General features: G+C 41.2%; 1 non-coding gene across 1 annotated transcript; it reads right to left on the bottom strand.

Annotated features, from left to right (window-relative positions):
* Window positions 1-14,096: 14,096 nt before the first annotated feature.
* On the bottom strand, window positions 14,097-14,169 carry TRNAY-GUA (transfer RNA tyrosine (anticodon GUA)). The gene has a single exon. It is a non-coding gene; the product is annotated as a tRNA-Tyr (tRNA).
* Window positions 14,170-18,948: the final 4,779 nt, after the last annotated feature.

Raw genomic sequence — 18,948 nt, 5'->3', positions numbered from 1 at the left:
ACCAACCTATTGGTTAACAGCCGAACGCGCTAACCATTGCGCCACGGACGCCCAATAATTAAATGGTTGTCAGGTATTGTTGAAAAGTTACTTTTCACGCTACTTCTGAGACCCCACAAATCCTCTCTCGTTTGTGCTCGAACCACCAACCTTTCGGTTAACAGCTAAACGCGCTAACCATTGCGCCACTGAGGCCCAAAAATTAAATGGTCGTCAGGTATTGTGGAAAAACTTTGGCTATTTACGTTACATTTGAGATCCCAAAACACCGCTCCCGGGTGGGCTCGAACCACCAACCTATTGGTTAACAGCCGAACGCGCTAACCATTGAGCCACGGAAGCTCAGAAAATGAATGGTTATCACGTATTATGGAAAAAGTTTGACTTTTCACGCTACATCTGAGACCTCACAATACCGCTCCCGGATGGGCTCGAACCACCAACCTTTCGATTAACAGCCGAACGCGCTAACCATTGAGCCACGGAAGCTCAGAAATTAAATGGTTGTCACGTATTGTGGAAAAGTTTTGACTTTTTACGCTACATCTGAGACCACACAATACCTCTTCCGGGCGGGCTCGAACCACCAACCTTTCGATTAACAGCTGAACGCGCTAACCATTGCGCCACGGAAGCCCAAAAGTTAAATGTTCGTCAGGTGTTTTGGAAAAACTCTGACATTTTGCGTTACATCTGAGACGTCACAACACCGCTCCCGGGAGGGCTCGAACCACCAACCTTTCGGTTAACAGCTGAACGCGCTGACCATTGCGCCACTGTAGCCCAAAAATTAAATTTTCGTCAGGTATTGAGGTAAAACCTTGACTTTTTACTTACCATCTGAGACCTCACAACACCGCTCCCGGATGGGCTCGAACCACCAACCTTTCGGTTAACAGCCGAACGCGCTAACCATTCGCCACTGAGGCCCAAAAATTAAATGGTCGTCAGGTATTGTGGAAAAACTTTGGCTATTTACGTTACATTTGAGATCCAAAAACACCGCTCCCGGGTGGGCTCGAACCACCAACCTATTGGTTAACAGCCGAACGCGCTAACCATTGAGCCACGGAAGATCAGAAATTAAATGGTTGTCACGTATTGTGGAAAAGTTTTGACTTTTAACGCTACATATGAGACCCAACAACACCTCTCCCGGGTGGGCTCGAACCACCAACCTTTCGATTAACAGCTGAACGCGCTAACCATTGCGCCACGCAAGCCCAAAAATTAAATGTTCGTCAGATATTGTGTAAAAACTCTGACATTTTACGTTACATCTGAGACGTCACAACACTTCTCCCGGATAGGCTCGAAAAACCAACCAATTGGTTAACAGCCGAACGCGCTAACCATTGAGCCACAGAAGCTCAGAAATTAAATGGTTGTTAGGTTTTGTGGATAAGTTATGACTTTTTACGTTACATCTGAGACCCTACAACACCTCTCCCAGGTGGGCTCGAACCACCATCCTTTCGGTTAACAGCCGAACGCGCTAACCATTGCGCCAAGGAAGCCCAAAAATGAAATGGTCGTCAGGTATTGTGGAAAAACTTTGGCTATTTACGTTACATTTGAGATCCCAAAACACCGCTCCCGGGTGGGCTCGAACCACCAACCTATTGCTTAACAGCCGAACGCGCTAACCATTGAGCCACGGAAGCTCAGAAAATAAATGGTTATCACGTATTATGGAAAAAGTTCGACTTTTCACGCTACATCTGAGACCTCACAACACCGCTCCCGGATGGGCTCGAACCACCAACCTTTCGATTAACAGCCGAACGCGCTAACATTGAGCCACGGAAGCCCAAAAATTAAATGTTCGTCAGGACAATAAATAAAAATGTACCTCGATTTTTAATAACATTTTCAAAATCGACGTTTCACGGCCAAAGAAGCATTTTTTGAGTATTTCTTCACTATTTTCAAATATAACCACTGAAACCATTATTTTTAAACTTTTTGCTTTAATTCAAGCAATGTAACGATATTCATTCAAAAAACTGTTAAAATTCAATTTTCAATAAGAAATCGTATTCACGGATTTTGTGTCTTGAAGAAGAAAAACCTGCGATTTTTTCGGTACTTTTTTGAATGCATTTTTTTCTGGAGAAATTTTTGACCGAATTCAGCTTAATTCCCTATAAAACACGAATTAAAAGTGATTTCATCTCCAGAAAAAAAAAATTTCTCCAGAAAAAAAAGCATTCAAAAAAGTACCGAAAAAATCGCAGGTTTTTCTTCTTCAAGACACAAAATCCGTGAATACGATTTCTTATTGAAAATTGAATTTTAACAGTTTTTTGAATGAATATCGTTACATTGCTTGAATTAAAGCAAAAAGTATAAAAATAATGGTTTCAGTGGTTATATTTGAAAATAGTGAAGAAATACTCAAAATATGCTTCTTTGGCCGTGAAACGTCGATTTTGAAAATGTTATTAAAAATCGAGGTACATTTTTATTTATTGTTCAATCGAGATGAAATCACTTTTAATGAGTGTTTTATAGGGAATTAAGCTGAATTCGGTCAAAAATTTCTCCAGAAAAAAATTCATTCAAAAAAGTACCGAAAAAATCGCAGGTTTTTCTTCTTCAAGACACAAAATCCTTGAATACGATTTCTTACTGAAAATTGAATTTTAACAGTTTTTTGAATGAATATCGTTACATTGCTTGAATTAAAGCAAAAAGTATAAAAATAATGGTTTCAGTGAACATATTTGAAAATTGTGAAAAAATACTCAAAGTATGCTTCTTTGGCCGTGAAACATCGATTTTGAAAATGTTATTAAAAATCGAGGTAAATTTTTAATTATTGTTCAATCGAGATGAAATCACTTTCAAAGAGTGTTTTATAGGGAATTAAGCTGAATTCGGTCAAACATTTCTCCAAAAAAAATGCATTCAAAAGTGTACCGAAAAAATCGCATGTTTTTTTTCTTCAAGATACAATATCCGTGACAACGATTTCTTATTTAAAATTGAATTTTAACAGTTTGTTGATTGAATATCGTTACATTTGCTTGAATTAACGCAAAAATTACAAAAATAATGGTTTCAGTGGTTATATTTGAAAACAGTGAACAAATACTCAAAATGTTTTTCTTAGGCCGAGTTACGTCGATTTTGAAAATGTTATTAAAAATCGAGGTACATTTTTATTTATTGTTCAATCGAGATGAAATCACTTTTAATGAGTGTTTTATAGGGAATTAAGCTGAATTCGGTCAAAAATTTCTCCTGAAAAAAATGTTAATTATGAGCCTCCAAAGTTTAGTGCAAAAATCATAAGTAACATAATAAAAATAAGTGAGACGATACCAAAAATGACGAACATTTTGCTTAATATCTCGGCCCTTGTTTGTCGTAGCTCAAAATTTTTAGTATGGTTAGATGGGGGACAATTTGGACTATAGCATATCCTAAGGACATCCCCTTATCTTTAGTAGACACAGAGTTATGGGCCTGCAAAGTATAGTCTAATGCATTTCCTATGTAGGGGTTTGTTTGTTTACGATTAGCTTAATTACTCGACTACTGTTTGTCGTAGCTCAATGTTTTTAGTATGGTTAGATGGGGGACAAATTGGACTATAACATACTCAAAGGACATCCCCGTATCTCCAGTCGAAACAGAGTTACGAGCCTGCAAATATAGTCTAATGCATTTTCTATGGAGGGGTTTGTTTGTTCACGTATTGCTTAATTACTTGACCCTGTTCTTTCGATTAAAAATAATAACATATCTTTAGTGTAGCGGTTATCGCATCCGCCTCACTCCCGGAAGGCCACAAGTTCGAAACCGCGAAGTTTTTTTTTATTGGAACATGCAAATTTCTTTATAATTATCCGAACATTTGTGTCAAGGTCACATTATTTACATCCCCGTATCTCCAGTGGAAACAGAGTTACGAGCCTGCAAAGTATAGTCTAACTCATTTCCTATGGAGGGGGTTTGTTTCTTTACGTTTTGCTTAAGTACTCGGCCCCTGTTTGTCGTAACCCAAAGTTTTTAGTATGGTTAGATGAAGGACAAATTGGACCATAACATATCCTAAGGACATCCCGGTATCTCTAGTAGACACAGAGTTATGGGCCTTGCAAAGTATAGTCTAATGCATTTTCTATGGAGGGGTTTGTTTATTCACGTATTGCTTAATTACTTGAACCTGTTCTTTCGATTAAAAATAATAACATATCTTTAGTGTAGCGGTTATCGCAACCGCCTCACTCCCGGAAGGCCACAGGTTCGAAACCGCGAAGTTTTTTTTTTTGCTTGGAACATGCAAAGACCTTTATAATTATCCGAACATTTGTGTCAAGGTCACATTATTTACATCCCCGTATCTCTGGTAGAACCAGAGTTACGAGCCTCCAGAATTTAGTCTAATGTATTTCCTATGGAGGGGTTTGTTTGTTTACGATTAGCTTAATTACTCGACTACTGTTTGTCGTAGCCCTAATTCTTAGTATGGCTAGAAGGGGGACAAATTGGTCTATAACATACTCAAAGGACATCCCCGTATCTCCAGTAGAAACAGAGTTACGAGCCTGCAAAGTTTATTTTCAAAAATCAAAAGTAACCTTCTAACAATAAGTGAGACAAAAAGTAAGTTGACGACGATATTGAGGTAGCCTCAGGTTTAAAGTATCCTTGCATGGGGAGCAAAGAGTACTATAACATATCCAAAGGAGATCCCAGTATCTCTTGTAGAACAAGAGTTATGAGCCTCCAAAGTTTAGTGCAAAAATCATAAGTAACATAATAAAAATAAGTGAGACGATACCAAAGTTGACGAACATTTTGCTTAATATCTCGGCCCCTGTTTGTCGTAGCTCAATGTTTTTAGTATGATTAGATGGGGGACAATTTGGACTATAACATATCCTAAGGACATCCCCGTATCTCTAGTAAACACAGAGTTATGGGCCTGCAAAGCATAGTCTAATGCATTTCCTTTGGACGGGTTGTTTGTTTACGTTTAGCTTAATTACTCGGCCCCTGTTTTTCGTAGCTCAATGTTTTAGTATGGTTAGATGGGGGACAAATTGGACTATAACATACTCAAAGGACATCCCCGTATCTCCAGTCGAAACAGAGTTACGAGCCTGCAAAGTATAGTCTAATGCATTTTCTATGGAGGGGTTTGTTTGTTCACGTATTGCTTAATTACTTGACCCTGTTCTTTCGATTAAAAATAATAACATATCTTTAGTGTAGCGGTTATCGCATCCGCCTCACTCCCGGAAGGCCACAAGTTCGAAACCGCGAAGTTTTTTTTTATTGGAACATGCAAATTTCTTTATAATTATCCGAACATTTGTGTCAAGGTCACATTATTTACATCCCCGTATCTCTAGTAGAACCAGAGTTACGAACCTCCAAAATTTAGTCTAATGTATTTCCTATGAATGGGTTTGTTTGTTTACGATTAGCTTAATTACTCGACTACTGTTTGTCGTAGCCCTAATTCTTAGTATGGCTAGATGGGGGACAAATTGGTCTATAACATATCCTAAGGACATCCCGGTATCTCTAGTAGACACAGAGTTATGGGCCTGCAAAGCATAGTCTAATGCATTTCCTATGGAGGGGTTTGTTTGTTCACGTATTGCTTAATTACTTGACCCTGTTCTTTCGATTAAAAATAATAACATATCTTTAGTGTAGCGGTTATCGCATCCGCGTCACTCCCGGAAGGCCACAGGTTCGAAACCGCGAAGTTTTTTTTTAAAATTATCCGAACATTTGTGTCAAGGTCACATTATTTACATCCCCGTATCTCTGGTAGAACCAGAGTTACCAGCCTCCAGAATTTAGTCTTATGTATTTCCTATTGAGGGGTTTGTTTGTTTACGATTAGCTTAATTACTCGACTACTGTTTGTCGAAGCCCTAATTCTTAGTATGGCTAGATGGGGGACAAATTGGTCTATAACATACTCAAAGGACATCCCCGTATCTCCAGTAGAAACAGAGTTACGAGCCTGCAAAGTTTATTTTCAAAAATTAAAAGTAACCTTCTAACAATAAGTGAGACAAAAAATAAGTTGACGACGATATTGAGGTAGCCTCAAGTTTAAAGTATCCTTGTATGGGGAGCAAAGAGTACTATAACATATCCAAAGGAGATCCCAGTATCTCTTGTAGAACAAGAGTTATGAGCTTCCAAAGTTTAGTGCAAAAATCATAAGTAACATAATAAAAATAAGTGAGACGATACCAAAGTTGACGAACATTTTGCTTAATATCTCGGCCCCTGTTTGTCGTAGCTCAATGTTTTTAGTATGGTTAGATGGGGGACAATTTGGACTATAACATATCGTAAGGACATCCCCGAATCTCTAGTAGAAACAGAGTAATGGGCCTGCAAAGTATAGTCTAATGCATTTCCTATGGACGGGTTGTTTGTTTACGTTTGGCTTAATTACTCGGCTCCTGTTTGTCGTAGCTCAATGTTTTTAGTATGGTTAGATGGGGGACAAATTCGACTATAACATACTCAAAGGACATCCCCGTATCTCCAGTCGAAACAGAGTTACGAGCCTGCAAAGTATAGTCTAATGCATTTTCTATGGAGGGGTTTGTTTGTTCACGTATTGCTTAATTACTTGACCCTGTTCTTTCGATTAAAAATAATAACATATCTTTAGTGTAGCGGTTATCGCATCCGCCTCACTCCCGGAAGGCCACAAGTTCGAAACCGCGAAGTTTTTTTTATTGGAACATGCAAATTTCTTTATAATTATCCGAACATTTGTGTCAAGGTCACATTATTTACATCCCCGTATCTCTAGTAGAACCAGAGTTACGAACCTCCAAAAATTAGTCTAATGTATTTCCTATGAATGGGTTTGTTTGTTTACGATTAGCTTAATTACTCGACTACTGTTTGTCGTAGCCCTAATTCTTAGTATGGCTAGATGGGGGACAAATTGGTCTATAACATATCCTAAGGACATCCCGGTATCTCTAGTAGACACAGAGTTATGGGCCTGCAAAGCATAGTCTAATGCATTTCCTATGGAGGGGTTTGTTTGTTCACGTATTGCTTAATTACTTGACCCTGTTCTTTCGATTAAAAATAATAACATATCTTTAGTGTAGCGGTTATCGCATCCGCGTCACTCCCGGAAGGCCACAGGTTCGAAACCGCGAAGTTTTTTTTTAAAATTATCCGAACATTTGTGTCAAGGTCACATTATTTACATCCCCGTATCTCTGGTAGAACCAGAGTTACCAGCCTCCAGAATTTAGTCTTATGTATTTCCTATTGAGGGGTTTGTTTGTTTACGATTAGCTTAATTACTCGACTACTGTTTGTCGAAGCCCTAATTCTTAGTATGGCTAGATGGGGGACAAATTGGTCTATAACATACTCAAAGGACATCCCCGTATCTCCAGTAGAAACAGAGTTACGAGCCTGCAAAGTTTATTTTCAAAAATTAAAAGTAACCTTCTAACAATAAGTGAGACAAAAAATAAGTTGACGACGATATTGAGGTAGCCTCAAGTTTAAAGTATCCTTGTATGGGGAGCAAAGAGTACTATAACATATCCAAAGGAGATCCCAGTATCTCTTGTAGAACAAGAGTTATGAGCTTCCAAAGTTTAGTGCAAAAATCATAAGTAACATAATAAAAATAAGTGAGACGATACCAAAGTTGACGAACATTTTGCTTAATATCTCGGCCCCTGTTTGTCGTAGCTCAATGTTTTTAGTATGGTTAGATGGGGGACAATTTGGACTATAACATATCGTAAGGACATCCCCGAATCTCTAGTAGAAACAGAGTAATGGGCCTGCAAAGTATAGTCTAATGCATTTCCTATGGACGGGTTGTTTGTTTACGTTTGGCTTAATTACTCGGCTCCTGTTTGTCGTAGCTCAATGTTTTTAGTATGGTTAGATGGGGGACAAATTCGACTATAACATACTCAAAGGACATCCCCGTATCTCCAGTGGAAACAGAGTTACGAGCCTGCAAAGTATAGTCTAACTCATTTCCTATGGAGGGGGTTTGTTTCTTTACGTTTTGCTTAAGTACTCGGCCCCTGTTTGTCGTAACCCAAAGTTTTTAGTATGGTTAGATGAAGGACAAATTGGACCATAACATATCCTAAGGACATCCCGGTATCTCTAGTAGACACAGAGTTATGGGCCTTGCAAAGTATAGTCTAATGCATTTTCTATGGAGGGGTTTGTTTATTCACGTATTGCTTAATTACTTGACCCTGTTCTTTCGATTAAAAATAATAACATATCTTTAGTGTAGCGGTTATCGCAACCGCCTCACTCCCGGAAGGCCACAGGTTCGAAACCGCGAAGTTTTTTTTTTTGCTTGGAACATGCAAAGACCTTTATAATTATCCGAACATTTGTGTCAAGGTCACATTATTTACATCCCCGTATCTCTGGTAGAACCAGAGTTACGAGCCTCCAGAATTTAGTCTAATGTATTTCCTATGGAGGGGTTTGTTTGTTTACGATTAGCTTAATTACTCGACTACTGTTTGTCGTAGCCCTAATTCTTAGTATGGCTAGATGGGGGACAAATTGGTCTATAACATACTCAAAGGACATCCCCGTATCTCCAGTAGAAACAGAGTTACGAGCCTGCAAAGTTTATTTTCAAAAATCAAAAGTAACCTTCTAACAATAAGTGAGACAAAAAGTAAGTTGACGACGATATTGAGGTAGCCTCAGGTTTAAAGTATCCTTGCATGGGGAGCAAAGAGTACTATAACATATCCAAAGGAGATCCCAGTATCTCTTGTAGAACAAGAGTTATGAGCCTCCAAAGTTTAGTGCAAAAATCATAAGTAACATAATAAAAATAAGTGAGACGATACCAAAGTTGACGAACATTTTGCTTAATATCTCGGCCCCTGTTTGTCGTAGCTCAATGTTTTTAGTATGATTAGATGGGGGACAATTTGGACTATAACATATCCTAAGGACATCCCCGTATCTCTAGTAAACACAGAGTTATGGGCCTGCAAAGCATAGTCTAATGCATTTCCTTTGGACGGGTTGTTTGTTTACGTTTAGCTTAATTACTCGGCCCCTGTTTTTCGTAGCTCAATGTTTTTAGTATGGTTAGATGGGGGACAAATTGGACTATAACATACTCAAAGGACTTCCCCGTATCTCCAGTAGAAACAGAGTTAAGAGCCTCCAAAGTATGGTCTAATGCATTTCCTATGGAGGGGGTTTGTTTCGTTACGTTTTGCTTAAGTACTCGGCCCCTGTTTGTCGTAGCCCAAAGTTTTTAGTATGGTTAGATGGGGGACAATTTGGACTATAACATATCCTAAGGACATCGCCGTATCTCTAGTAGACACAGAGTTATGGGCCTGCAAAGTATAGTCTAATGCATTTCCTATGGAGGGGTTTGTTTGTTTACGATTAGCTTAATTACTCGACTACTGTTTGTCGTAGCTCAATGTTTTTAGTATGGTTAGATGGGGGACAAATTGGACTATAACATACTCAAAGGACATCCCCGTATCTCCAGTAGAAACAGAGTTACGAGCCTGCAAAGTATAGTCTAATGCATTTTCTATGGAGGGGTTTGTTTGTTCACGTATTGCTTAATTACTTGACCCTGTTCTTTCGATTAAAAATAATAACATATCTTTAGTGTAGCGGTTATCGCATCCGCCTCACTCTCGGAAGGCCACAGATTCGAAACCATGAAGTTTTTTTTTTTTTGCTTGGAACATGCAAAGACCTATATAATTATCCGAACATTTGTGTCAAGGTCACATTATTTACATCCCCGTATCTCTGGTAGAACCATAGTTACGAACCTCCAGAATTTAGTCTAATGTATTTCCTATGGAGGGGTTTGTTTGTATACGATTAGCTTAATTACTCGACTACTGTTTGTCGTAGCCCTAATTCTTAGTATGGCTAGATGGGGGACAAATTGGTCTATAACATACTCAAAGGACATCTCCCTATCTCCAGTAGAAACAGAGTTACGAGCCTGCAAAGTTTATTTTCAAAAATCAAAAGTAACCTTCTAACAATAAGTGAGACAAAAAGTAAGTTGACGACGATATTGAGGTAGCTTCAAGTTTAAAGTATCCTTGTATGGGGAGCAAAGAGTACTATAACATATGCAAAGGAGATCCCAGTATCTCTTGTAGAACAAGAGTTATGAGCCTCCAAAGTTTAGTGCAAAAATCATAAGTAACATAATAAAAATAAGTGAGACGATACCAAAGTTGACGAACATTTTGCTTAATATCTCGGCCCCTGTTTGTCGTAGCTCAATGTTTTCAGTATGGTTAGATGAAGGACAAATTGGACTATAACATATCCTAAGGACATCCCGGTATCTCTAGTAGACACAGAGTTATGGGCCTGCAAAGCATAGTCTAATGCATTTCCTATGGAGGCGTTTGATTGTTCACGTATTGCTTAATTACTTGACCCTGTTCTTTCGATTAAAAATAATAACATATCTTTAGTGTAGCGGTTATCGCATCCGCCTCACTCCCGGAAGGCCACAGGTTCGAAACCGCGAAGTTTTTTTTTTTGCTTGGAACATGCAAAGACCTTTATAATTATCCGAACATTTGTGTCAAGGTCACATTATTTACATCCCCGTATCTCTGGTAGAACCAGAGTTACGAGCCTGCAAAGTTTATTTTCAAAAATCAAAAGTAACCTTCTAACAATAAGTGAGACAAAAAATAAGTTGACGACGATATTGAGGTAGCCTCAGGTTTAAAGTATCCTTGTATGGGGAGCAAAGAGTACTATAACATATCCAAAGGAGATCCCAGTATCTCTTGTAGAACAAGAGTTATGATTCTCCAAAGTTTAGTGCAAAAATCATAAGTAACATAATAAAAATAAGTGAGACGATACCAAAGTTGACGAACATTTTGCTTAATATCTCGGCCCTTGTTTGTCGTAGCTCAATGTTTTTAGTATGGTTAGATGGGGGACAATTTGGACTATAGCATATCCTAAGGACATCCCCGTATCTTTAGTAGACACAGAATTATGGGCCTGCAAAATATAGTCTAATGCATTTCCTATGGACGGGTTGTTTGTTTACGTTTAGCTTAATTACTCGGCCCCTGTTTGTCGTAGCTCAAAATTTTTAGTATGGTTAGATGGGGGACAAATTAGACTATAAGATACTCAAAGGACTTCCCCGTATCTCCAGTAGAAAAAGAGTTAAGAGCCTCCAAAATATGGTCTAATGCATTTCCTATGGAGGGGGTTTGTTTCGTTACGTTTTGCTTAAGTACTCGGCCCCTGTTGGTCGTAGCCCAAAGTTTTTAGTATGGTTAGATGGGGGACAATTTGGACTATAACATATCCTAAGGACATCCCCGTATCTCTAGTAGACACAGAGTTATGGGCCTGCAAAGTATAGTCTAATGCATTTCCTATGGAGGGGTTTGTTTGTTTACGATTAGCTTAATTACTCGACTACTGTTTGTCGTAGCTCAATGTTTTTAGTATGGTTAGATGGGGGACAAATTGGACTATAACATACTCAAAGGAAATCCCCGTATCTCCAGTAGAAACAGAGTTACGAGCCTGCAAAGTATAGTCTAATGCATTTTCTATGGAGGGGTTTGTTTGTTCACGTATTGCTTAATTACTTGACCCTGTTCTTTCGATTAAAAATAATAACATATCTTTAGTGTAGCGGTTATCGCATCCGCCTCACTCTCGGAAGGCCACAGATTCGAAACCACGAAGTTTTTTTTTTTTTTGCTTGGAACATGCAAAGACCTTTATAATTATCCGAACATTTGTGTCAAGGTCACATTATTTACATCCCCGTATCTCTGGTAGAACCAGAGTTACGAGCCTCCAGAATTTAGTCTAATGTATTTCCTATGGAGGGGTTTGTTTGTATACGATTAGCTTAATTACTCGACTACTGTTTGTCGTAGCCCTAATTCTTAGTATGGCTAGATGGGGGACAAATTGGTCTATAACATACTCAAAGGACATCCCCTTATCTCCAGTAGAAACAGAGTTACGAGCCTGCAAAGTTTATTTTCAAAAATCAAAAGTAACCTTCTAACAATAAGTGAGACAAAAAGTAAGTTGACGACGATATTGAGGTAGCCTCAAGTTTAAAGTATCCTTGTATGGGGAGCAAAGAGTACTATAACATATGCAAAGGAGATCCCAGTATCTCTTGTAGAACAAGAGTTATGAGCCTCCAAAGTTTAGTGCAAAAATCATAAGTAACATAATAAAAATAAGTGAGACGATACCAAAGTTGACGAACATTTTGCTTAATATCTCGGCCCTTGTTTGTCGTAGCTCAATGTTTTTAGTATGGTTAGATGGGGGACAATTTGGACTATAGCATATCCTAAGGACATCCCCGTATCTTTAGTAGACACAGAGTTATGGGCCTGCAAAATATAGTCTAATGCATTTCCTATGGACGGGTTGTTTGTTTACGTTTAGCTTAATTACTCGGCCCCTGTTTGTCGTAGCTCAAAATTTTTAGTATGGTTAGATGGGGGACAAATTGGACTATAACATACTCAAAGGACTTCCGCGTATATCCAGTAGAAACAGAGTTAAGAGCCTCCAAAGTATAGTCTAATGCATTTCCTATGGAGGGGGTTTGTTTCGTTACGTTTTGCTTATGTACTCGGCCCCTGTTTGTCGTAGCCCAAAGTTTTTAGTATGGTTAGATGGGGGACAATTTGGACTATAACATATCCTAAGGACATCCCCGTATCTCCAGTAGAAACAGAGTTAAGAGCCTCCAAAGTATGGTCTAATGCATTTCCTATGGAGGGGGTTTGTTTCGTTACGTTTTGCTTAAGTACTCGGCCCCTGTTTGTCGTAGCCCAAAGTTTTTAGTATGGTTAGATGGGGGACAATTTGGACTATAACATATCCTAAGGACATCCCCGTATCTCTAGTAGACACAGAGTTATGGGCCTGCAAAGTATAGTCTAATGCATTTCCTATGGAGGGGTTTGTTTGTTTACGATTAGCTTAATTACTCGACTACTGTTTGTCGTAGCTCAATGTTTTTAGTATGGTTAGATGGGGGACAAATTGGACTATAACATACTCAAAGGAAATCCCCGTATCTCTAGTAGAAACAGAGTTACGAGCCTGCAAAGTATAGTCTAATGCATTTTCTATGGAGGGGTTTGTTTGTTCACGTATTGCTTAATTACTTGACCCTGTTCTTTCGATTAAAAATAATAACATGGGCTCGAACCACCAACCTTTCGGTTAACAGCCGAACGCGCTAACCATTGCGCCACGGACGCCCAAAAAAAAATGGTCGTCAGGTATTGCGGAAAAACTTTGGCTATTTACGTTACATTTGAGATCCAAAAACACCGCTCCCGGGTGGGCTCGAAACACCAAGCTATTGGTTAACAGCCGAACGCGCTAACCATTGAGCCACGAAAGATCAGAAAATAAATGGTTATCACGTATTATGGAAAAAGTTTGACTTTTCACGCTACATCTGAGACCTCACAACACCTCTCCCGGGTGGGCTCGAACCACCAACCTTTCGATTAACAGCTGAACGCGCTAACCATTGCGCCACGGAAGCCCAAATATTAAATGCTCGTCAGGTATTGTGGAAAAACTCTGACATTTTACGTTACATCTGAGACGTCACAACACCGCTCCCGGGAGGGCTCGAACCACCAACCTTTCGGTTAACAGCCGAACGCGCTAACCATTCGCCACGGACGCCCAAAAATTAAATAATCGTCAGGTATTGTGGAAAAACTCTGACATTTTACGTTATATCTGAGACGACACAACACCGCTCCTGGGAGGGCTCGAACCACCAACCTTTCGGTTAACAGCTGAATGCGCTGACCATTGCGCCACTGAAGCCCAAAAATTAAATTTTCGTCAGGTATTGAGGTAAAACTTTGACTTTTTACTTCACATCCGAGACCTCACAACACCGCTCCCGGATGGGCTCGAACCACCAACCTTTCGATTAACAGCCGAACGCGCTAACCATTGAGCCACGGAAGCTCAGAAATTAAATGGTTGTCACGTATTGTGGAAAAGTTTTGACTTTTTACGCTACATCTGAGACCCCACAACACCTCTTCCAGGTGGGGTCGAACCACCAACCTTTCGATTTACAGCTGAACGCGCTAACCATTGCGCCACGGAAGCCCAAATATTAAATGCTCGTCAGGTATTGTGGAAAAACTCTGACATTTTACGTTACATCTGAGACGTCACAACACCGCTCCCGGGAGGGCTCGAACCACCAACCTTTCGGTTAACAGCCGAACCCGCTAACCATTCGCCACGGACGCCCAAAAATTAAATGGTCGTCAGGTATTGTGGAAAAACTTTGGCTATTTATGTTACATTTGAGATCCAAAAACACCGCTCCCGGGTGGGCTCGAACCACCAACCTATTGGTTAACAGCCGAACGCGCTAACCATTGAGCCACGAAAGCTCAGAAAATAAATGGTTGTCACGTATTGTGGAAAAGTTTTGTCTTTTTACGCTACATATGAGACCCAACAACACCTCTCCCGGGTGGGCTCGAACCACCAACCTTTCGATTAACAGCTGACCGCGCTAACCATTGCGCCACGCAAGCCCAAAAATTAAATGTTCGTCAGGTATTGTGGAAAAACTCTGACATTTTACGTTACATCTGAGACGTCACAAAACTTCTCCCGGATAGGCTCGAACCACCAACCAATTGGTTAACAGCCGAACGCGCTAACCATTGAGCCACAGAAGCTCAAAAATTAAATGGTTGTTAGGTTTTGTGGATAAGTTATGACTTTTTACGTTACATCTGAGACCCTACAACACCGCTCCCGGATGGGCTCGAACCACACACCTATTGGTTAAAAGCCGAACGCGCTAACCTTTGAGCCACGGAAGCTCAGAAATTAAATGGTTGTCAGGTATTGTAGATAAGTTAAGACTTTTTACGTTACATCTGAGACCCTACAACACCTCTCCCGGGTGGGCTCGAACCTTCAACCTTTCGATTAACAGCTGGACGCGCTAATTATTGCGCCAGGCAAGCCCGAAAAATAAATGTTCGTCAGGTATTGTGGAAAAACTCTGACATTTTACGTAACATCTGAGACGTCACAACACCGCTCCCGGATGGGCTCGAACCACCAACCTTTCGGTTAACAGCCGAACGCGCTAACCATTGCGCCACGGACGCCCAAAAAAAAATGGTCGTCAGGTATTGTGGAAAAACTTTGGCTTTTTACGTTACATTAGAGATCCCACAACACCGCTCCCGGGTGGGCTCGAACCACCAACCTTTCGGTTAACAGCCGAACGCGCTAACCATTGCGCAACGGAGGCCAAATATTAAATGGTCGTCAGGTATTGAGGTAAAACTTTGACTTTTTACTTCACATCTGAGACCTCACAACACCGCTCCCGGATGGGCTCGAACCACCAACCTATTGGTTAACAGCCGAACGCGCTAACCATTGAGCCACGGAAGCTCAGAAATTAAATGGTTGTCACGTATTGTGGAAAAGTTTTGACTTTTTACGCTACATCTGAGACCCCACAACACCTCTCCCGGGTGGGCTCGAACCTTCAAAATTTCGATTAACAGCTGAACGCGCTAATCATTGCGCCACGGAAGCCCAAAAATTAAATGTTCGTCAGGTATTGTGGAAAAACTCTGACATTTTACGTTACATCTGAGACCCTACAACACCTCTTCCGGTTGGGCTCGAACCACCAACCTTTCGGTTAACAGCCGAACGCGCTAACCATTGCGCCAAGGAAGCCCAAAAATTTAATGGTCGTCAGGTATTGTGGCAAAACTTTGGCTTTCTACGTTACATTTGAGATCCCACACCACCGCTCCCGGGTGGGCTCGAACCACCAACCTATTGGTTAACAGCCGAACGCGCTAACCATTGAGCCACGGAAGCTAAGAAATTAAATGGTTGTCACGTATTGTGGATAAGTTTTGACTTTTTACGCTACATCTGAGACCCCACAACACCTCTTCCGGGTGCGCTTGAACCACCAGCCTTTCGATTAACAGTTGAACGCGCTAATAATTGCGCCACGGAAGCCCAAAAATTAAATGTTCGTCAGGTATTGCGGAAAAACTCTGACATTTTACGTTACATCTGAGACATCACAACACCGCTCCCGGATGGGCTCGAACCACCAACCTTTCGGTTAAAAGCTGAACGCGCTGACCATTGCGCCACGGAAGCCCAAAAATTAAATGGTCGTCAGGTATTGTGGAAAAATTTTGGCTTTCAACGTTACATTTGAGATCCCAAAACACCGCTCCCGGGTGGGCTCGAACCACCAACCTATTTGTTAACAGCCGAATTCGCTAACCATTGAGCCACGGAAGCTCAGAATTTAAATGGTCGTCAGGTGTTGTGGAAAAAACCTTGACTTTTACGTCACATCTGAGACGTCACAACACCGCTCCCGGATGGGCTCGAACCACACACCTATTGGTTAAAAGCCGAACGCGCTAACCTTTGAGCCACGGAAGCTCAGAAATTAAATGGTTGTCAGGTATTGTAGATAAGTTAAGACTTTTTACGTTACATCTGAGACCCTACAACACCTCTCCCGGGTGGGCTCGAACCTTCAACCTTTCGATTAACAGCTGAACGCGCTAATCATTGCGCCACGGAAGCCCAAAAATTAAATGTTCGTCAGGTATTGTGGAAAAACTCTGACATTTTACGTTACATCTGAGACCTCACAACACCGCTACCGGATGGGCTCGAACCACCAACCTATTGGTTAACAGCCGAACGCGCTAACCATTGCGCCACGGAAGCCCAAAATTTAAATGGTCGTCAGGTGTTGTGGAAAAAACCTTGACTTTTTACGTCACATCTGAGACGTCACAACACCGCTCCCGGATGGGCTCGAACCACACACCTATTGGTTAACAGCCGAACGCGCTAACCTTTGAGCCACGGAAGCTCAGAAATTAAATGGTTGTCAGGTATTGTAGATAAGTTATGACTTTTCACGTTACATCTGAGACCCTACAACACCTCTTCCGGTTGGGCTCGAACCACCAACCTTTCGGTTAACAGCCAAACGCACTAACAATTGCGCCAAGAAGGCCCAAAAATTTAATGGTCGTCAGGTATTGTGGCAAAACTTTGGCTTTCTACGTTACATATGAGATCCCACACCACCGCTCCCGGGTGGGCTCGAACCACCAACCTATTGGTTAACAGCCGAACGCGCTAACCATTGAGCCACGGAAGTCCAAAAATTAAATGCTCGTCAGGTATTGTGTAAAAACCTTGACTTTTTGCGTCACATCTGAGACCTGACAACACCGCTCCCGGATGGGCTCGAACCACCAACCTATTGGTTAACAGCCGAACGCGCTAACCATTGCGCCACGGAAAACCCAAAAATTAAATGTTCGTCAGGTATTGTGGAAACACTCTGACATTTTACGTTACATCTGAGACCTCACAACACCACTCCCGGATGGGCTCGAACCACCAACCTATTGGTTAACAGCCGAACGCGCTAACCATTGAGCCACGGAAGCTCAGAAATTAAATGGTTGTCAGGTATTGTGGATAAGTTATGACTTATTACGTTACATCTGAGACCCTACAACACCTCTCTCGGTTGGGCTCGAACCACCAACCTTTCGGTTAACAGCTGAACGCGCTAACCATTGCGCCAAGGAAGCCCAAAAAATAAATGGTCGTCAGGTATTGTGGAAAAACTTTGTCTTTCTACGTTACATTTGAGATCCCACAACACCGCTCCCGGGTGGGCTCGAACCACCACCCTATTGGTTAAAAGCTGAACGCGCTAACCATTGCGCCACGGAAGTTAAAAAATTAAATGCTCGTCAGGTATTGTGTAAAAACCTTGAATTTTTACAGCGTTCGGCTGTTAACCAATAGGTGTGTGGTTCGAGCCCATCCGGGAGCGGTATTGTGACGTCTCAGATGTGACGTAAAAAGTCAAGGTTTTTTCCACAACACCTGACGACCATTTAAATTTTGGGCTTCCGTGGCGCAATGATTAGCGCGTTCAGCTGTTAATCGAAAGGTTGAAGGTTCGAGCCCACCCGGGAGAGGTATTGTAGGGTCTCAGATGTAACGTAAAAAGTCTTAACTTATCTACAATACCTGACAACCATTTAATTTCTGAGCTTCCGTGGCTCAAAGGTTAGCGCGTTCGGCTTTTAACCAATAGGTGTGTGGTTCGAGCCCATCCGGGAGCGGTGTTGTGACGTCTCAGATGTGACGTAAAAGTCAAGGTTTTTTCCACAACACCTGACGACCATTTAAATTCTGAGCTTCCGTGGCTCAATGGTTAGCGAATTCGGCTGTTAACAAATAGGTTGGTGGTTCGAGCCCACCCGGGAGCGGTGTTTTGGGATCTCAAATGTAACGTTGAAAGCCAAAATTTTTCCACAATACCTGACGACCATTTAATTTTTGGGCTTCCGTGGCGCAATGGTCAGCGCGTTCAGCTGTTAACCGAAAGGTTGGTGGTTCGACCCCATCCGGGAGCGGTGTTGTGAGGTCTCAGATGTGACGTAAAAAGTCAAGGTTTTCCACAATACCTGACAAACATTTAATTTCTGAGCTTCCGTGGCTCAATGGTTAGCGCGTTCGGCTGTTAACCAATAGGTTGGTGGTTCGAGCCCACCCGGGAGCGATGTTGTGGGATCTGAAATGTAACGTAGAAAGCCAAAGTTTTTGCACAATAAATGACGACCATTTAATTTTTGGGCTTCCGTGGCGCAATGGTTAGCGCGTTCGGCTGTTAGCCAATAGGTTGGTGGTTCGACCCCATCCGGAAGCGGTGTTGTGAGGTCTCAGATGTGACGTAAAAAGTCAAGGTTTTTACATAATACCTGACGAGCATTTAACTTTTGGGCTTCCGTGGCGCAATGGTTAGCGCGTTCAGCTGCTATTCAAAAGACT

The sequence above is a fragment of the Phalangium opilio genome, unplaced genomic scaffold (genome assembly GCF_054372755.1).
Source record: "Phalangium opilio isolate 3A_F unplaced genomic scaffold, DU_Popi_V2 ptg000087l_1, whole genome shotgun sequence".
Classification (NCBI taxonomy): domain Eukaryota; kingdom Metazoa; phylum Arthropoda; class Arachnida; order Opiliones; family Phalangiidae; genus Phalangium; species Phalangium opilio.
This window is presented reverse-complemented; position numbering and strand designations above follow the sequence as displayed.